Source organism: Mustela lutreola, chromosome 8 (assembly GCF_030435805.1).
Source record: "Mustela lutreola isolate mMusLut2 chromosome 8, mMusLut2.pri, whole genome shotgun sequence".
NCBI lineage: Eukaryota > Metazoa > Chordata > Mammalia > Carnivora > Mustelidae > Mustela > Mustela lutreola.
The window spans coordinates 66,973,411-66,991,196 of NC_081297.1; the positions used below are offsets into that span (position 1 = coordinate 66,973,411).

General features: G+C 51.0%; 1 protein-coding gene across 1 annotated transcript in view; it reads left to right on the forward strand.

Moving 5' to 3' along the window:
- Nucleotides 1-232: 232 nt before the first annotated feature.
- VDR (vitamin D receptor) overlaps nt 233-17,786 on the forward strand; it is a 56,321-nt gene continuing 38,767 nt past the window's right edge. The window contains exon 1 of the mRNA XM_059185541.1: nt 233-252. The gene's annotated coding sequence lies outside the window, so the exon portion shown is untranslated. The remainder of the gene's footprint in view (nt 253-17,786) is intronic.

Here is a 17,786-nt window from a genome sequence, read left to right on the forward strand (position 1 = left end):
GAGTCTACATCGCAGGAGCAAACTTGGCTCCTGAGATCCGGGCTGTCGTGCCATGAGGCTGAGGCACTGACGGGACAGTGAGGTCTGAGGAAGAGCTAAAGTCCGTGCCAGGCTGGCGAGAGGAGCAGCGACCTCCTCGGTGCTCAGGGAGTTTAACACACGAATTCTCTGCTAGCGCAGCTCTCCGCACTTGGGCAACAAGAAGCATTTGTTTTCTTCCTCTGTTGGGGAGCCTTGGCGTGGAGTGGAGGGGTAAGAAGGGGAGACTGGCTGTCGATGGTGCTGAGGTCTCCTGGAGGTGGGGTGCCTGTGGCCTTATCATCTTCTAGGACCTATGTAGGGTCACCTGCGATGGTGGAGTTGGATCTTTTAAGTAGAGTGGTGGTTTTTTTGGTTTTTTTTCTTTCTTTCTTTTCTTTTCTTTTCCTTTTTCAACCACCGATGATTTTAGACCTAGTTGGCCCTAATGCACTGGATTTATTTTTTCAGGAGAGCCCATCCATAGATGTTGAGAGGAACTTCAGGACAAACCTCTCATTGAGGAGGGGGGCTCAGGGAGTATTTCTGTTTGGGGAGTGAAGGGTCCCACATCTGTGAGTGGTGGGGGAGAATTCAGGAGAAGTAGCTGGGAGAGAATAACATGGGTCTGGAGGGAGCAGTGGACACAGCCCCCCTCCTCCATGGACCACTGAGGCTGAGACCCAGGCTGCCTGGGCTGGGAGAGCACTGAATCTCCCAGCACAGGCCCTTCCCGCATCTCCTCCTCCTCCTCCTCCTCTTCCTCCTCCTCCCTGCGGTGAGTGAGTCAGCCTCCTGTCTGGGCTCAGTTGCAGCCAGAGGGGCCAGAGCCCAGGCAAGCAACTGGGCAGGCATTTTCTGAGCATTGCAGAAGCTCTCCTAGGCAGAGTCAGTGCCACTCCAGCTCCCTGCTGGAAGGCTATCTTCCTCGTGGCCCGTGGTGGCCACTCCTGTGACGGGGACACCTAACACAGCAATGACTATGGAATCGCTGTGGTATGACTGTGAAGAGATTGTGGATTTGTGGTAAATCCACATCTCTTATCCTTCTCCAAGGATCAGGAGGTACATCCCAGCTCCATAGACTTCCATATCTGCATAGTGATCTTGTAAGTGGCCCATCTCTGTTAATAAGGTGGGTGTGCACAAGAATTCAGGAAGATTCTAGGACTAGGGAAGCCATGGCCTTGTCAAAGAAAGTTTTAAGCCAAGCTGGCAGGGTGGGGTGTGTGTGCCTGTGTGTGTGTGTGTGTTGAGGTGGAAATGAATAGTCTGGGCACAGGAACCTCAACTCTGTGACCTTCGAATGTTGTGTATTGGGGGAGGGGGGCTTCCTTGTCCCTTCTCTGTCCAAGTGCTGGAGGAGATTGAGGATCCTTCTCGAATGGTATGCAACCAAACCAGGAGGTAGTAAGACTGTAAATTTCTCTCTGGCTTTTGTTTTGGGTAGTTCAGATCCTTGAGCAGAAACAGGAGTCTCTGAGTCCGATGCCTCCACTCAGCAGCCTCTCTGGACCTGTATGAAATGAGCCCACAACCATCTGTGGTGTGGGGCTGACTCAAATTGCAAAATGCTGGGGATTCACAGTCTGTACTCTGGCGGGGTCCCATGGCTTCAGTTTGGTTATTCCCTCATTAGCCACAACTTGGACCTTTTCCAGGGTAAAGAATAAGAAAGGAGGGAAGAGAAAAAATGTAGGAAACGAGAAGAGTGAGGTAAGAAAGGAGGGAAGGAGAGTTAGGAAGCTTTCCTGAACCCTCACAGCACCTTGGTCAAGGGCCTCATACTTTATTTGTAGAAACACTGTGGAAGGTCTGGTACAGTTTGAGGTGCCCTGGTTATTCGTGTTTGTGGTTTCTCAGGCTTCTTCCCATCCCACCTCAGAACTGAACTCCTTTGGGGATTAAGTCCTGGAGGTAGCACCAAGAGGAGCCCCTGGACCCCTACCCCCCAATCTCAGAGCAAGTACCCAGTTTCTGAAGCCAGTGTCTTCCATGTTTGGCCTGGGCCTCAGGGGCCAGACCAAATAGTTATCCAAGCAGGAGACAAGCTCCAGCTCTTCATTTCTGCACCCCATATCCTTAGGAGACAGTGGCCCACTCGACTGAGATCTGTTTCTGGAACCTCTGCTAGAAACCTGCTGTTGTCTTTGTCTAGCAGTTGGGTTCTGGTGGCCGGAGGGACAGACTCAGGAGCACCGAAAGTCTGAGCTCAGATGATGGTCCAGTTTGTTGCTGGACAGGATGAGTTCTAGCCCCCCAGCTTTCTGTCGCTGCTGCAAGTCTGTTTTAGATGCAGGTAGAGGGAAGGGAAGAAATGATAAGGTTTGGTTAAGAGACTCTGAGGCACCCAGCTTGGTGCTAGGCCCTCTGAGGGATGACAGGAAGCAGAACCCATCAAATTGGGCCTTTTCCCTGAGATGGTGTGAGCACCAGGAGGGGCAGCTGTTCTCAGCTGTCTCCTCGCTACCATCCCGTTCTGAGAGGATCCAGCTGGGCAGAAACTAGCCTGACTGTCACTCTGGACCACAGGGCCTTGCTTCCAGTCATGCTTTTCTCTAATCCCCTCTTCACCCTGTCCTGCATCCATGCCCTCTGGGTGAGCTAGAGACAGTGACCATATAACTGACTGTCCAAACTGGGAGACTTTGAGTGTGACAGGGATGTTGTTGATAAGTTATGTCAGGACAATGGACACACACTGCAGCTGTCAAGGCCTCACTGGGACATTTAGTCATTCTCCAAACCCAGCGGAGGTCGCACTGGTAAGGGGAAGATGGGTAAGAGTGGGTGTAACGAGGAAGAGAAGGTGGGGGAATTCCTTCATGATGAAGGGAAGACGGAGGTAGCTTAATTCTGAAGGCAGCCCCAAATAGCCCACCTTGTTCCCTGGTACTAATCAGCCAGTTCTAGGCTCCTCCTTGAGGTAGGACTGCCCACAGCCAGCCTCTCCTACCGCCTGTCACCCAACCTACCACCTGCTTGTATGACTTCCCTTCACCCTTGGCTTATAACTGGCTTCACCTTTGGTTTTCCTGCCCCACCCCTATCTCAGATGGGGACAGAAAGGCCTGCCAACTCCCCTTCAGCTGGCCCTGGGGGAATTGGGATTCACAATGGAGCCAAGACTTGGCCTTGTGCTTCCTCTTCCCTCTTCCCCCCTAACTGTAGCCTCTTCATTTTGTCTCTCCAGCTTCCCAGATCTCGGGGGGCCACATCAAACCACAGGGAAGTCCAGCTCCCAAGTGGGTAAACAACAAGAAGGGGAGGTAGTCAAACCTTGCTTGTGTGCATAAAGGGTACAGGTCACTTGCAGTCCGTTTCTGGGGAACTGGTGAACAGAGTGGAGGTCAGAGCCAGAGAGAAATCGCTTAGCAGGAGATGGAGTCAGTCCCCTGGACGCTGGAGTTTGCCTGTCTCCTCTAGTCTGACTATTGGGGAAATGGTCTAGGGCGGGGACAGACTGTTCTTGCTCAACCCAAGCTCCAAGCGTTGGTGGCAGTGACTGTATTCTGCTGCAGTGACATGTAGAAAAGAAACTGCCACCCTTCTGTGTTCTTGGTCCTCATGGTCCAAATGCTCAGGGTGGGCTCCCTGGAGAATCCTCAGGGGGTCTAGCATGAGAGTGACCAGGGAACCCCACGTGGGGGCAGAGCCTCATCCTTAGGGTATCGGTACTTACCACTCTGGAAGGAAGGAAGCTGTTCTCATCACCAACAAATGAAGAGGACAGGTGGACACCTCTTGGGAAGTCCCACTCTTTGAAGCAACCTGTGGGGCCAGGGAAGGGAAGAGAACCCCTGGGAAGGGGAAGAGGGGGTGGCTGATCCGCAGATGACAAAATTGAGAAACAGAAGCAGCAGGCACTAGGGGCATCTAAGCATGTGTCATGCTTTTGTGAACCTGCCCTGCAGGTCCCGTGCCAAAGAATAGGCTAAGTAGTGTTTCCAGAACCAGATGCCACACAAAGTCCCCATTCTGCACTGGGGAGAGTCCTGGTCCTGAGTAGGGTGTGGCAGCTAGACCAGCGGGCAAGTGGAGTTTGGGCAGGACCCAGAAGCCAGTTCCCGGGAAGCTGCTGCCTCTCACTGGGCTTCCGACCACAGGTTGAAGCTTGGACGTGTTGCACAAGGTGTGACATTCCAGGCACTGCAGGGCACCTATGAGGCCCAAGGCTTTGCTAGTGATACATCTAGTGTGTGCCACCTGCTGGCACTGGGGATGCAGCTCCAGGAACATCTACTCTGAATGTTGAGCTCAGTGGGACCCAAGGCTGTGCCAGGTTCATCATGGCATGTGTGGCCTCTCAGAGCTCCCACAACCTTGTGAGATAGGAGCCACTGCTATGCTCCTTGTACACAAGGGAAACTGAGGCTTGGGGAGTTTGAGCAACATGCCAAGGTTCCATAGCCAAGGAGTGGGACAGTCAAGACTCACACTTGGATCTGTCTTACCTCCACAGAACCCTACCAATTCTGCATTCAGTGGGAAGCCACAGGGCATCAAGTGCCATGCTTTGTGCATAATAGGCCAGCAATAAATGTTGGTGAGTGGCAGGGTTAGGTTTACTAACTGGTTTGAACAGGTTGACCTGGGTGCAAGCTCATTTTGCCCAAAGGTTACTCTGGGGACAGTGGCCTCTCAAAGGAGTCTCTCTCTGCCAGCACCCGCAGGCCTCAGGGCCTCTCCAGTAGTAGTCTTGGGTACCTAACTTGGGTAAAAACAGATGACAACAACTTGAGAGAGAGCGAGCTCTGGGCAGAGAGATTGCATGGGATCAAATAAGATTTGAATGGTCTGGAAGACAAGTAACAAAGTAACAAGTAACTCTGTCAATTTCAAACAAACTACTATATTGATAACCTACTATGTGCTATGGGCACCAAGGAAAGGTCATTGTCCCACTGTCCCGGAAGCTAAGCTCATCCCTGTTTACCATTTCCCCACCTAGCCACCCCTTAAGGAACACTCCTGAAGCTAGCCTACCTGGAAGGAGAAATGGACTCTAGCCGCATGTGTCAGCCTCTGCCAGGCACTGTGCAATTTCTTATCTCCTTTAATCTTGACAGCTTCTGCTTGGGGGTAGCTGCTGTCACTCTCTCCGGCATGTATATGGGAAACCAAGGTGTAAGGAGATGCGGCAGGCTGCCACGCTGCATAATTAACCCATGACCATGGCTCTGCCCTACTGGCTGATGCTGGGCCTGGCCAGGCCAGCCACCCTAGGTGCCAGAGCCTGGAGATGGGGGGAGAAGGAAGCAAAAGTGCTTAGCTCACCCTTCAGCGGGGGCCTCCAAGGTTCTTCGGCATACCACTGAAATGTTAGGCAGTGCTATCAGAAGCTGTGCTAGCAGCCTCGCGGAATATGAGGAACACAGGGTTGGGGTTAGGCGCTCCTGGGTTCAAATACTGACTTTGTCACTTTCTAGCTTGTGACCTTGGAAAGGTTTCTTAACCTCTCTGAATCTCAGGTGCCTTATCTGTGAACTGAGATAAGGACAGCTCCCTTATGGAGCATGTGTGGGGACTGTAAGTAAAGTGTCAGGCATGAAGTAAGCCCTGGAAAAGCATGGGCACATTCAGTAGATACTGAGGGACTACTGTGTGACAGGAACTATTCAAGATACTGGGAATTTAACAGTGAGAAGTAAAGAGTCTTGTGGTTATTCTCAAATCTACTAGACCAGAAGCTCATCATTGTGAGAGGTACCTTTAGAATCCAAGAATGGCTGTCTCGGTACCTGGCTGAACTCAGATTTGGTAAATTTCTCTTCCTGCCATTTGTCAGCTGATGAGCTTGGGAAAGTTATTTAGTTTCTCAGGGACTCAGAGTCTTCAATTCTTTTTATCATACACACAATATACTTATGTATAGATTAAAGGATAAAATGGTATATATGTATTTTTTATATATATATATATATCTCCTGTTCACATCACCTAAATTCGGAATGGGACATCGGTAGCACCTTAAAAGCTCCCATTCCTTTCCCCATTTGCATCCCCTTCCTCCCTCTCCACCCCACTAATATTTTGAATATTCGTTAGGTATTTCTTCCCTTTTCTTGTTAAGTCATCATCTATGTAAGCTTTACAAAGCACTGTATTATTTGCCTTTGCATGTCTTTGGAGCTTACCTCCGCTCATGCTCTCTGCGATGTAGGTCTTCCCTCCACATTACGTTTCTGAGATTCGTCCATGTGGACGCACGCAGAGTTAATTAGTCGTCCCTCAGCATCGTGTCCCTGGTAAGGATGTGCCGCAATGTGTACATCACCCCTTGTGGGGATGGATGTTTGGGTTGTTTCCAGTTTGGAGTTAATCATGGTGACACTGCTGGGAGGGAACATGTTGCGCTTGTCTCCGGGGGTGCGTATGCGTTTCCGGGGGGCAGGGAAGGGCTGGCCTGGGGGTAGAGCTGCTGGGGCGCAGGGAACACGGTGGGGCCTTGCTCTACAGTGCCAAACCCTTTTCCACATCGCTGGTACCAAAAAGCACTCCTCTCATAGGCGAATAAAAGTTCCCGTTGTTCCCCATCCTTTTCAACACCTGATATAGACTTCATTTCTAAAATGAAAAAGTTACACTGGAGGAGTTTCTAAAGTCCCTTTCGGCTGTGGAAATGGAATCAACCTCCCGGTTTTTGTGTCCATCCGTCTGATGTGTTGTACACAGCTGGCCTCAGCCTGACTGTACAGGCTTTGCACACGTTCTCTGTGTGCGGTTGACACCTTCCTTGCTGGGCATCCAGTGACAGTGAGGGAGGGGTCTCGCGGCTTCACATCCATCCCAACCCTTGGTGTTCTGTTCATGTCAACCAAGAGCCTGGTGACGGTCAGCACATACTAGGTGGCCAATTACTACCCACCGAATTACATTTTGCCGAGGGTATTGGGATGGTAGATTTTTCCTGGCCATTGATTTTGAGAAAAGGACATGGAAATCTCAGAACTCTGTGCTTATTAGCTAATCAAAGTTCAGGGTGCTGGGGGCTGAGATGAGATTTACATCTGTCCAAGGCCTTTTGAACATCTGAAGGCTCCAGGTGAGGTAAACTGAAGACTAATTGTTGAACATCTGGCCTTGATCTTTGACCCTCTGACTTGTCCAATCTGAGTGGGGGGAACAGGTTAAGGTGCTCTAGGATTGGGGTGGAGAGAACAGAGGAGGTGTCCTGGGGAAAGGAGCAGAATGCCCACAGAGAATCCTTTTCCCTTCCAAGGTTGAAGAATCTTCCTGGAGGTGCTGGGTTGAATAGGCATTAGCTAGACCCCGTGTCCCAGCAGCAACACCAACAGCCGCTGCCCATTCACCCAGCCACCCACAAAAGAATGTGGCTGCCTGGGCAGTTGCATGGGCCACCCCAGGCCGCAATCCTGTAATTACCCATCTAGTCTGTGCCTGTCAGCTCCAGGGGCAGGCAAGGGCCTCTGCCCTGGGCTTCTTCTTGGTCACTAGGCCCAAGCTGGGCTCGGTAGGGCCCCACCTAGTCTTCAATCACCTCCCACCCCAACCCTGCCCTCTGTCTCTCTCTACACCAACCTTTGACCTCTGTGAGGCTAACATATCATATAAAAGCTGACAATCATAATAAACCAAGGGTTATTGTAACTTACACATTCCAGGCACCGTGTTAAGTTTTTTCATGCATTTTCTCATGTATGCCCCTCAATAATCCTATGGGGTAGGTAATATTGTTATTCCCATTTTATAGAAGAGGAAACTGATGTTCAAAGAAATTAAGGGGGCGGGGGTGCCTGGGTGGCACAGTTGGTTAAGTGTCCGATTCTTGATTTTAGCTCAGGTCATGATCTCAGGGTTGTGAGATTGAGCCCCATGTTGGGCTCTGTGCTCAACATAGAGTCTGCTTAAGTTTTTCTTTCCCTCTCTCTCTACCCCTTTCCCCTGCTCTCTTCTTTCTCAAATAAATAAATAAGTCTTTTAAAAAAGAAGAAGAAGAAGAAGAAGAAGAAGAAGAAGAAGAAGAAATTAAGAGGTTAAATTTCTTGCCCAAAGTCATGGAGCTCCTAAGTCAGAACCAGAACTTAAATCCAGATCTTCTGAAGTCCAGAATGTCTGCTCCTACTTCACCTGCCCAGGATTTGTCCTGCACGGTGTCCCAGTTGTTCAACTCCGTCTTTTCTCCCCCCTTCCTGCCTGAGGAGGGCTGGTAAAGAGGCAGTTGGCGGTGTCAGTGGAGGGTGAATGGGACAGTTCCAGGCTGGCCAGGACGATGCAGGAAAACACCTTCGGGGCAGAGTTCTTTGTTCCAAACAACTCTGAATTTCCGGACTTCTGCCAGGGGTGGGAAGGTACCTCTGCCCAGCTATTTGGCAAGCGCACCTACATCTTGGGTGCCATGATGTTAAGAAGTGGGGGATGACAGCCTCCGGTAAAATTCCATTATAATGAACTCCATAGGAGATCTGAATGGCTTTGTTGAGATGAAATTATGTTAACCACACTGCCACAGAAGAACTCAAGTGTGGAGCCCGAGAACCCAGAGGGGAAGTGGAGCTAAAGTGCCATTAGGTATCTTTTAGTAAAGTTCCGAAAAGTTTTGGAACCTAGAAGGAGAAGGAGAGTCAGAGACACCCCTGGTTCTTTCTAGAACGCCAAGCTCCTGGAGGTTCGGGGTAGGGTTGGGAGGGGAGAGCTCTGTGCTCAATGGCACCTGACAGGACTGAACCTATCTGTTCAATGGTCCATGTCCCCCGCTGTGTCGCAAGCCCTTGAGAACAGGGCTGGGACCCGTCTCGGAAGTGTCTCAACTCTACACAATACTTAATTTATCACAAATATGCTCAGTTGCTGTTTATTGGGTGGAGGAGATATGTTTCTAGGTAGACTGGGACCCCTGAGCTAGAAAAAAGAGTTGAGGGGCAAGTGCTTTGTGTGACTAAAGCATTGTAAGAAGCCAGCCTACAGTTCAGAGGGCTTGTTTCTGGTTGGTTCCTGAACTGAACCAGTCCGGCATAAGAACTAGCATTAGCATTCCTTGAGCGGGCGCTGTGCTGAGCACTAGACACACAATGAGGTAGCTATTGTTCTTTTTCTCCTCTCACAGGTGAGGGAACAGGAGCTTAGAGAGCTCTGGTCACAGGTTCTGGGATGCAGCTGGTTGGGGTGGGGGCAGGTGGGAGACAGGGTTTGCGCTCACGTAGGCTGCGTGCACAGCCTGTTCTCTTACCTGTGAGGCTGGAGGGCTGCACCCCCCCGGGGCCAGGGGCATGGAGGGCACAGCCTGGTCCAGAGGGGTAGCTCTACCTCAGGCCAACAGGATGGCCTCCGGGACTGCAGCCCTGTGTGGCCAGATTATACGATTTTTTAACAGGAAGCTGGACATCCAAAAGTAAAATCTCTCTATTTTTCAGAGACGTTGACAACTAATTTAAAAAATTTATAATGACCAGTGGTGATGATGGGGATGGCACACAGCACCCAGTCATGGCCAGGTTTAGCCCGTGGGCCTTCAGAGTGTGTTCTGGTAGTTTCTTTCTTTGAACACGTGACTGTTAGACAGAACAGGACCAGGAAGGCCCTTGTTGATTGAGAACCCCTCCCTAAAGGCATGCTGGCTCTCCAGAGGCCCACTTCCCAGCAAGACAGAAAACTTTATAGGGACCAAGTGTTTCTTTCTGGAGAGTTGCCAGTCTAATGATCGTCCATGAGTGAATCCCCTCCCCGCTGCCCCACTCTGTATCCCCATCAGATATTTTCCCTTAGGTGTTAGAAGGAAAGTTTTCGGTAGAGAAATCAAAAAGAAACGAATAGTCAAGCAAAGGGATTTTAGGAAAAAAGAAAGGAAGGGATGAAGGACAAAAGGAAGGTAAGTGGTACTGGGGGCTTGGGCTTGGTAGGCAGTGAATGACATGGATGCTGCAGTTTGGGCTCTCTGGTGAGGACCTTGGGCTACCGGACAGGGCTATGCTCTCACAGCCTTGGACTTTCATACTGAATTTCATCCTTTTAAAACCTGGAGGGGGGGCGCCTGGGTGGCTCAGTGGGTTATGCCGCTGCCTTCGGCTCAGGTCATGATCTCAGAGTCCTGGGATCGAGTCCCGCATCGGGCTCTCTGCTCAGCAGGGAGCCTGCTTCCCTCTCTCTCTCTCTGCCTGCCTCTCCATCTACTTGTGATTTCTCTCTGTCAAATAAACAAATAAAATCTTTAAAAAATAAATAAATAAATAAATAAATAAATAAATAAAAATAAAACCTGGAGGGAATAATTGTAAATTAGTAACTAACATTTTTGTGGAGTATCACAGTTTGTATAAAACCCTTTATTTATTTTTAGATTTTATTTATTTATTTGACAGAGGGAAAGCACACAAGTAGTCAGAGAGGCAGGCAGAGGGAGAGGGAGAAGCAGGCTCTCCAATGAGTGGAGAGTCCAACGTGGGGCTCGATCCCAGGGTCCTGGTATCACGACCTGAGCCAAAGACAGATGCTTAACCCACTGAGCCACCCATGGGCTCCTAAAACCCTTTAAAAACTGATCTCAGCTGCTACAACAGTGCTATGAGAGGCAGATGAGTGTAGAATCCCCTTTTCCAGACTCGGTAAAGGGACAGGGTTTTCTCTTTCTTCTTCCTTCTGTTCCATCAAAGAAAAGTAGCCACAGAGGATTGAAGCCCAGTGGGCAGGCGGCACTGGTTCCCACAGACCTGCCCTTCCCTGCTGCCCCCACTCCTCACCTGGGGTTATCCCACCTAGGGTCCCCCCTCCCTGAAAATCCCACTCCAGGGGGAGTGTGAAGGGGGACATGAAGAAGGCCCTAAGCCAGTGGGTGGCCTGTGGCCAGCTTCTTCCCCAAGCCTGCCCCCACTGCCTGCCACCTGGAGCTATTGTTCCTAAAGCTGGGCAAAAAATAGCTCACTCCTGGGAATTATTTTTGTCCCTGTTAAACTTCAAACCTGAGCCTCCGAAGAGCCTGGCTGCAAGGTTGTTTTTCAGGTCAGGGGGAGCTCTGGCAAAAGTAAGGGGGGGGTGTAGGGGAAGCGGTAGGTGGAGGGGGCCCTCCCCTCCCCCTTCCGGGGCCCTCCCCTCCCCGTCCCCCCCCCACCCCACCCCGGGAGCAGAGATGGGCCCCAAACCCCTGGGGCTTGTCTAGCAGGTGCCTGACTAACAGCAACTCTGCGTAACTGAGGGCAGGCTCTCAGCTGCCCCATCAGGCACCTTTTCCAGGGATGTTTGCTGCTGCGGAAGCATGTTGAGTGAAAGCAGTGGCAATTCTGTCCCCTGGTGCCGAGGCCCAGGTGGGGAGCAGACCCAGCCCCAGAGCAGCTGGGGACTGCCGACAGTCAGCTGACCACTGAGGAAGGAAGGAGGTAGTTCTTCTGCAGACCCCGGCTAGCTCTTCCCAAGCCCTGCAGCACCCCTGAAAGGGACTCTGTAGCAAATCTGTTCCATCTTTGCCCCTGGGTGTCCAAGCAAAACAAGGAAAAGGAAGATGGCCAGTGGATAGGGCAGTGGGAGGGGATTACAGTTTGGAGAGGGTTCAGGGGTTAGGACAAATGCAGCTATTTCCTACCACTTTGTGGCTCTGGGGAAGAATCCTCCAGACAGATCTGGCCGTTTGGGCCTGGAACTTTGGAACAAGGCTCTCTTCAGCTCTAGTTCTGAGGGGACGGCTGACTGGTGCTGCTCCCAGCAGCGAGCATGGACATTTCGACCCAGGGTACAGGCTGCCGTGTACCCACACGGGTCAGGGACTTTCCTCAGGTGTCCGTGGTGTGAGTTGTTTGTGAGCATTGTGTATCTGTAGCTGATGCCCTTCCTTAGAGCGCGATTCCTGGCAATGAGGAAGTGACCTTGTTGACCAGGAGAGAGAGCAATGAGCCAAGTGGCTCAGCAGAAGTGGGTTTGGGGATGGGGTGGCCATGTGCCACTCTGCTCTCCCCGTGCCCAGCAACCATATCTGGCCACCCCGGACAGATTGATGCATTCAGTAGAGATTGAGCCAGTGACGTGTGGCTGAGCTGTTCACCAACATCCGTCTGCTCTTGCTGAGCCTTCTGTTCTTTCTTTGGTTTTCTCTCAGAAAACATCTATCTTCCTATTCAGCTGGGCTGAGTTTTCTAGAGCTCTCTCCTTTATCTTTACCTTTCAGCTCAGTGGTGGTAGTCCTACACCAGGGGGTAGAGGATTTCCCCCAAAGGAGGATGAGGGGGGTGGCTCTGGGTGTGCACCAGCTAGGACCACCACTCTCTGAAGAAGGGGCCCACTGCTTTGCTGGCCTTGGGGCCCTTTCTCGATAAACCAGTGGGAGAGAGACCTATTTTTATTTTCTGCTCAACACTCGAGCTCTTCTCAGGTTGGAATGGGAGTCGGATAGGAGTCTGAAAGTCTTCAGTTTAAATATCATTATGATAATTTGAAATTCCTGGTAGTCACGATTCAGTGGGTTTACTAGAAGAAGGAGTCTGTAGAAGGAAGAATGGGGGACACTTCCTATGCTGATGAGTGTGGTCAGTTGGCTCCTCTCTTCCTGGCGGCCTCCCTCTCTCCCGCCATGCAGAGCTAGCCTCCCTGTCTCTCACATGTCCTTTCTCCTTTTGCTTCTTGACCTCTGCACAAGAACTGTCTGCCCAGAACCCTCATTAGCCTTTTACCACTGAACTATGATCCTTCCTGTCTCCGTTGGCAGGCTGATAAGTGACCTCCCTGAAGAGCCTTCTTGACCTCATCAGCACAAAGCCTGGGGCTCTCCTGCTGTTCGTGTCCTGTGGGCTTACCTGTACGGTAGCATGGATCCTACCCACTTGTCCTTCCTGTTTGTCCCCCTCCATGGACCGTGAGCTTCAAGAGGGCAGGATCTCTGTGTGTCTCTCTGTTGTGTCTCTGACTTCCATGATGGGGCTTGCCATGGTGCCGGTGCTTAAAACCAGCCAGAGGTCATCATCAAAGGTAAGGCCTCAGAGGCCAGAACCAATATGCCCCCCACAGTGTGAGGCCAAGAAGAAATGTTATTGTTCTCTGGCCATCCAAGGGGGTCCCTGAGAAGAGATCTACACAGAAGGTTGTCTGGAACCCTGACAAAGCTGCAGCTCTGGAAAAGACTTTTAGGGGGAAACCATTCTAATCAGAAACTAAGGACAGCTGATGCTCTGTGCTCTAAGGTGGATGGGAACCTCTCTGTTTGGCCCAGGCCATGCAAAGCTTCCTGAATACCTGAGCAGTGTCCACCCTCTAGCTAATAACCCAGAAGATAGAGAGGGTGCCTCTGAGTAGATCAGCCCCTTTACGACTGGAGCTCCCCTACCTTCTCAGACCCAGGATCCTTCACTGTTTCTGGCACAGGCCTAACAGCCCATCCCAGCAGAAATGAAAGGCTTTGCAGGGCCCCTAGGAGCTAGGGGCAAACAGGAGTCCAGGCCCACTGAGCCAGAGCAGTCCAGTGTCCAGGTTGGGGGCCATGTTGCCAGGGCGGCTGCAACCCCCACTGCCATGTCTGGCTTCCAGGCCCAGGTCTCTGCCCTAGTCTTCCCCCACGCTCTGTGCATGTACATGGGCAAAGCAGGTGAGGAAGAAAGACACATAGGCCACGTCACCAGGGCGCTGAGTTTCTAGTCCCACCAGGAGAGAATAGATCTGTGACAGATGCATGATGAGCCCTAGGTGACAGAAGTAGGAGGAAGATGGCACTGGTGGGGGTAGAAGGAAAGGCAGGGAAGGGAGATGAGCAGAAGGGCTCAGTCATCGGTGGCACCTGGGGACCCAAGGGTCTTTGCTTCCTTGCAGAGGGAAAGTCCAGATGTGTAACTCAGCTTCTCTGCTTGTAGGGGAGAGATTAGAACAATCCATTTTTCCCCAATTCGAGCAGCCAGATTTTTGGAAGCCAATGACCCATGGGTGGGGTGGCCGGTTTTTTCCCAGTTCAGTGGAAATGTAGCTTTCTGGACAATGTTTGTTTGGAGTGGCATGTTTGGGGCACGAGCAGGATTTCTGCCCTCTGTGTACCTCTCTGGAGTCCTTTCTGACAGCAGTCAGAGCTCTAACAAGGAGCACAAGCTTCCATCAAACTGCAGTGTCCCAGGCTCAAGGCAGCATGCTGAGTGCTACGCGGAGATGTCGGTCCCTGCAACAGCCCCATAACCCAGGTGCTCTCATGTCCCCGTTTGTAGAGGAAAATGCAAGAATGGACTCCAGGGGAAGCTGGATGGTAGTCAAATGGTCCAGGATGTCGGGCTGGCCAGGTTGATTGTGGAGGTGAGCAAGGGATCTGATCCTGAGGATCCTGAGTATCTCAGAGCTGGGGGGACCTGGAGCTTGGGTACTGACCTTTCCCACAGGGCAGGAAGTCTCCGAGTGAAACAAAGACTACATTGGTCCCAGAGGAAAATGAGGAAAAGAAGCCTGGCCAGGGTGGACTGGAATGGGATGGTCTGAGCAGGGGTGGACTCAGGCCTATGCGGACTTGGGCCAGGGGCCTGGGCAGAAAGAAAGATACTTAGTCTAGGTAGAGACCCACAGAGACGCCAGAAACTGGGCTTGGAGATCTCTTGGGAGGGAGAAGAGGACTTTTCCTATTGTCCCGAGGCCATCATTGTTGCTTTAAATCCCATTCAGCCATCAGGTTCATTAGCAATAATAGGAGTTCAGGGTGGGAGTCAGGAGTTCAGGAGTTCAGGTCTCCCTAGGGTGGGCCTAGAACCACTTCCCCTGTATTCTTGGTGTTCTGCCTTTGGGCTTCTCCAATGTCTATTCTTGATCTCCAAGTCACTGGACGAAGAGTCTCCTTGTCCCATCAACTTTGGCCTGGAGTAGTTATCCCCATGGAAGTACCCCCATCCTCGTATCCCAGGAGAGCCTCCAAGAGTAGGGAGAGAGCAGACCAGGCACACACCACTTCCCTCTAAGATATTCCCTTGTTGCCTTGAGTCCTGGACCATTTCTTTAGGCCATGGAGGGGAGAGACAGGAGTTGGAGTTGGTTGGGGAAGAGCAAGTGGGTAACATTTACCCACTTTATTCCTTTGAGTGGCATGTCAGGATGGCATCAGTGTTGGCCGCTCCCACCGTCCCCACATCAGGGCCTCCTCTGTGGCTTCCCACAATTCCTTTCCTCCCATGGCCCATTTCTCCCCCACTCCACTCTGACCCCCTGGAAGCTACTTAAGCTGTTCAGGAGAAGTCTTGGAACTTGCCCAGGGTGGAGGTGGAGAAGCACTCTCCCTCCTTTGTGGCCTTGGGACAAGTCCCTCCCCCTCTAATGGCCTCAGTTTCTTTGCTATAAAACCAGAGAGACTGTGCTGCAGCTTATGAATGGGCCGGTTGCTTATGCTTCACCAGACACTGTCACTGCCCACACTTTCCAGCAGTGACAGGGTCTGGCCTGCTTGTTACCTGGAGAGCCCTAATCAACCCAGAAATCTTGTTGACAAAGCTAAGGGCAGAGTTTCCACTGGAAAAAAGCAGCTTGCAGGAATAATTGTTGTTGATAAGAAGTGGAAATATATCTCAGTAAGCCATGTGTCTCTAGCCCCACTGTCTGGGGCCCTGTGGGTTCCTGCCTCCGGGTTCTGCTCAACTCATAGAAGTTGCCAGTGCTCCCAACGGTAGCAGGACAGTCAGCTAAGAAAGAGACTTGGTGAATGGTCAATACACTGGGAGCTAGCTGATAGCATGGTTTCTACAGATTGGCCCACTAACCCTTGACCCTGTACGGGGTGTCAGTCCATGACCTTTATCAGGTTCTCCAAGGTGACGTGTATTCCCCAAAAGTTTGATTACGAAGCACCTTCAGGGGCACCTGGGTGGCTCAGTGGGTTAAGCATCTGACTATTGGTTTCTGCCCAGGCTGTGATCTCAGTGTGGTGGGACTGAGCTCTGTGTCAGCAGGAAGTCTGCTTAAGACACGCTTTTCCTTTCCCTTTCTCTCTGCCCCACCCCTCTCAAATAAAGAAACAAACTTTAAAAAAAAAAAAAAAAAAAAAAAAAGGCAGCACCTTCAGGGTAAACTCTTTCCTGCAACTGCTGGATTTCATTCAATTTACCATCATTCAGTCAGTGGTTAAATAATTGGGGACACCTTGCTATGTTCCTGGTGCTGCAGTGCTGGGGGCCAGCCTCCCCTGGACACAACTGAGCAAAAGAGAGGCAGGCAGGCTTGGGGGAGCTGATGCAGCTACTCATGCTGTCCTACAGAGCCCCTTTCTTGGACTGGAAACTGTTCTCTCCAGGCAAAGGCCACAGAGGCAGATGTTGTACTCCTCACCCCCTCACTTACTGCCTTTGTGGGAATCATGGTCATACCTGGAAGCTCATAAGGTCTAAGTCAAAATTAAATGTGGCCCCATTACCATCTCTCCTTCTCCCTGCAACCTCACTTACATCATAAACATCTTAAATTTTCCCACTTTTTACAACAGTTTTCCAGCAGATGAGGAATGGGCCCTTGTGTAATTGGCGCAATGACGCCATGGGATGGTCCCACCAACCCTTCCTCCCCAAACTCTGTAGCTTCATCTTATGTCCATCTTAGATGGCTGTAAAGAGTTGGCCTAGGCCCAGGGATTGAAAGCTACAGGGGCTATTTCACCTGTGCATAGTGAAGAACTTTCTAGGCATACAGCCATCCAAAGCAAGTGTATTGCCATGAGAGACAATTCTCCAACAGGAAAAATATTCAAGTAAAGGTTAAACTATTATAGAGGGGTTTTAAGATGGTTGGACTAGAGAGAGTTTCCTTCCAGTCTTGAGGTGTTTGAGGTGACTGATATCTCTTGAGTTTTGCTTTGGACATTATAGTCTGCAGAAAATAATTTCCAACCATTCTCATGGTAATTTAAAGGTGTGTGTGTGTGTGTGTGTGTGTGTGTGTGTGTGTGTGTGTGTCTAGGGGCTGGGGAGACAAGGAAGCAAGAAATAGTTTGGACAAATTCTGTTTATACAGTGTAATTTCCTCTCCGCTTTCCCTTTTTTTTTTTTTTTTTTTTCTTTCCCCACTCTGTTCCCCCTCAGCTCCTTCTGGGAGGAAATGCTGTGACTATTCTAGAAAAAGAATGTGAACATACGTTGGGGATGGTGGGAAGGAAGGAAAGCCCTTGCCTTAGCTGGCCATGACCTAAGTGCCTAAGTCTAAGTTACATTAGAATAAAGAGATGACTGAAAGTGAGGTAGGTCCTACAGCATTCAGCGCCCGGTGGACAGAGCTGAAAGGACAATGAAGTAACAAACACCAAGAAACGGGTGAGCACGCACATGCTCGTGTACAACATGGTGGGCATGCGCACCAGCACATCTACTCCAGAGGGAGCCCCACGTGCAGTTCACTTTGTGTGTGTCAGTTTCAGGAAGAAAAATTTTCTCCCCCTCTTCTGGGAAATCACTTAGTTTTCCATTTCTTTCTAGAAGGAGGGGGAGCTCTGAGCCAATGTCAACAATGAAAAAGCTCAGTTTTGATCCCTCTGGTCCCAACCTGGCAAGCAAGACCCCCTCTCCTGGGCTCCCCTTCTCCACAGGGCCCGTTAGGGGGCACACCCCTCATGCCCTTCCTAGTCCTTGACATCTGAGGGTAAGTGAACTTCACTTGCACTAGCATGGTATTGGGACTCTGCGAGTTCCTGAGGGGGTCCGAGAGAAAGCCCGGTGAGTGATCCTAAGGCCTCATTGTGATGGCAGATCCAGCCTTGGAGCTGCACACTCTCAGGGCTGGGAAAGACCTTAGAGGTCAGGCCTCTTGTCCACCGCTATCGGATACTTCAGGGTCAGAGCTACTGCGCTCAGGGCTCCGAGGATGATTCAGTGAATGTGGCGGGGTTAATG